Source organism: Lissotriton vulgaris, chromosome 3_1 (genome assembly GCF_964263255.1).
Source record: "Lissotriton vulgaris chromosome 3_1, aLisVul1.2, whole genome shotgun sequence".
NCBI lineage: Eukaryota > Metazoa > Chordata > Amphibia > Caudata > Salamandridae > Lissotriton > Lissotriton vulgaris.
Window position 1 is genome coordinate 1365416602 of NC_141689.1, and position 2755 is coordinate 1365419356.

The following is a 2755-nucleotide window of genomic DNA, read 5'->3' on the forward strand; positions in this document are numbered from 1 at the left end:
TAGCTTTTTCCTGAATTAAACCTCAAATAAACATGTTTGTCCATTGTTTTAATTAAGTAACGTTATAAGCTGTAACTGGTCAGTGAAATTGTAAACTTACTAAAAATTGGTATGCTTTGCTATTTCTAGCCACACCCCTGACTCCGCCCACTGATTTAATCTTCAGTTATTCCCGCCCCCTGATTCTCCACCCACAGTTCCCCTACTGTTTATTTACCACTTCGACCACTGGCTCTACCCCTGCACTAGAGCGCTGGCCAGCCTGTTTCATCCTCATATCCAGACAACTATGCCGAAACACACTAATGCTATGAGCAGACCCGTCAGCTTTTCTAGCCTTGGGTCCCTGTCCACCTCTGTCGAAATAGGACTAGGCAAGGGTGGACCCTAGGAACATAAATACTAAAAGGAAATACCTCCCTAGTATCTTTTACAGCAATAACCATAAAGCCAACTATTCAAACAGTCGTTCCAAATGAAATAATCACAACTTTGCTTTAGTTCTTGATCATTCTATAAAAGTAGTCTATTTAGTTCAAGCTCGAAAACTAACCGGTAAAAAAAAAGATTCCAGAGAAAAGATAACATCTCAGCTTTACCATGCACATAAGACAGAAGGGAGAAAACCATAACGCGTGGCAACAGTGTGCTTGATTGGTGTCTAACTGACCCGCTTAAGTGTGGGACACTGCTCTGTAGTGGTTGGGTCCTTCAATCGGCTGGCGTTGTGGTAACTGAGTCGTTACCCACTCGCATCTGAGCCTAGTCAACACAGTACATCATGTGATGACCAGATATGCGCTGCGGCAACTGAATCACTATCCAGCAGTTCCTGAGCCAACTCAGTGCAGGACATGCGGATGTCCTGCACTGACTATGCTCAGAAGCAGGTGGGTAATGTCTAAGCTACCAGGATGCTGACCAGTCAGAGGAACCTACCACTGCAGAGCAGTGTCCTGTACTGACGAGTTTCAGTCAGACAATGATAGGCAAAAAGGAACCGAACACTGTGTGATGATATCTCACACTAATTAGGCTTAAACTCGAGAGGGAAATTAGTTACTCAGTTACCACGACACCTGCTGCCAACAAATGATCCTTTGGCAGATGAACTGATAGATGTTTTGTTTTTTTAAAGATGAGACATCAACTCATTTTGAGGAGACCCTCAAGTCAACAACAGTCGAAATAAGTCTACATCTCTTCATGGCGGTCCAGGTCACCAGTGATGAACCGACAGAGGCACAATATGAACTTTTGTAGCGAGTGTGGCCGGGCGAAATCCTCTTTTTTCCTCGCGCGGTGCAAGATGGCAGATATCCAGACAGAAAGGGCTTACCAGAAGCAGCCAACCATCTTCCAGAACAAGAAGCGCGTGCTTCTTGGGGAAGGTGCAAAGGAGAAGCTCCCTTGATACTATAAGAACATTGGGTTGGGGTTCAAGACACCCAGAGAGGCTATTGATGGCACGTACATCAATAAGAAGTGTCCTTTTACTGTCAATGTCTCCTTCCGTGGGTGTATCCTGTCAGGTATTGTAACCAAGATGAAGATGCAGAGAACAATTGTCATCCGTCGAGACTACCTGCATTACATTCGGAAGTACAACAGATTCGAGAAACGCCACAAGAACATGTCTGTTCATCTCTCCCCGGCCTTCAGAGATGTCCAGGTGGGAGATAATGTGACAGTGGGAGAGTGTCGTCCCCTCAGCAAAACTGTCCGCTTCAATGTACTGAAAGTGACTAAGGCTGCTGGCACCAAGAAACATTTCCAGAAGTTTTAAAGCTGAAACTTGTTTTTTTTCAGGACCAGTAAAACCATGTGACTATGCTCAGAAGCAGGTGGGTAATGTCTAAGCTACCAGGATGCTGACCAGTCAGAGGAACCTACCACTGCAGAGCAGTGTCCTGTACTGACGAGTTTCAGTCAGACAGTGATAGGCAAAAAGGAACCGAACACTGTGTGATGATATCTCACACTAATTAGGCTTAAACTCGAGAGGGAAATTAGTTACTCAGTTACCACGACACCTGCTGCCAACAAATGATCCTTTGGCAGATGAACTGATAGATGTTTTTTTTTTTAGATGAGACATCAACTCATTTTGAGGAGACCCTCAAGTCAACAACAGTCGAAATGAGTCTACATCTCTTCATGGCGGTCCAGGTCACCAGTGATGAACCGACAGAGGCACAATATGAACTTTTGTAGATAGTGTTGCTCCTAAGGATTTATTTTGCCCCCTTCCCCTGGTATTCAACATGATACAGAAAACATCCCAAACAGCACCAAAATATTCTGTTGCATTGTTACCAAGCTGTTTGACTGGTGCTCTGTACACCACAGTTTTGAATAATTTCGTTGAAGATGTGCCTAAATGAAAATGTAATGGAAATTGGTTTAAAAACCAACCACTTAAGTTGAGTTATCTTTTCTTTGTAAAAATATTTTTCTCACTAATTAATATTTAAGCTTGAAGTAAATAGACCCATTTTATAGAATGCTCAAGATGTTTAGCAACTTTGTATTTTTTTTCACTTGGAATTACTGATTGAGTTGTTTGATTACTGTTCGAAATGATACGCATGAGGTATTTCGATGTTACTATGTCAGTAAATACGCATTTTAAGCCTAATCCTTGCTGTCATTTTTCCTTGCTACACTTTTCCTTCGCTCTCTATCACACACTGTCTCCAGCACCTTAAAGCCTTTCACTTGCCAGGCCCCTTCAAATATTTTAAATTGACAGCTG

At 42.8% G+C, this 2755-nt stretch overlaps 1 pseudogene across 1 annotated transcript; it reads left to right on the forward strand.

The window, feature by feature from the left end:
• The first annotated feature begins 1276 nt into the window (after positions 1–1276).
• LOC147727908 (small ribosomal subunit protein uS17 pseudogene) lies at positions 1277–1828 on the forward strand (annotated as a pseudogene). Its single transcript, XR_015309351.1, has one exon. The product of XR_015309351.1 is annotated as a small ribosomal subunit protein uS17 pseudogene (transcript).
• The last annotated feature ends 927 nt before the right edge of the window (positions 1829–2755 follow it).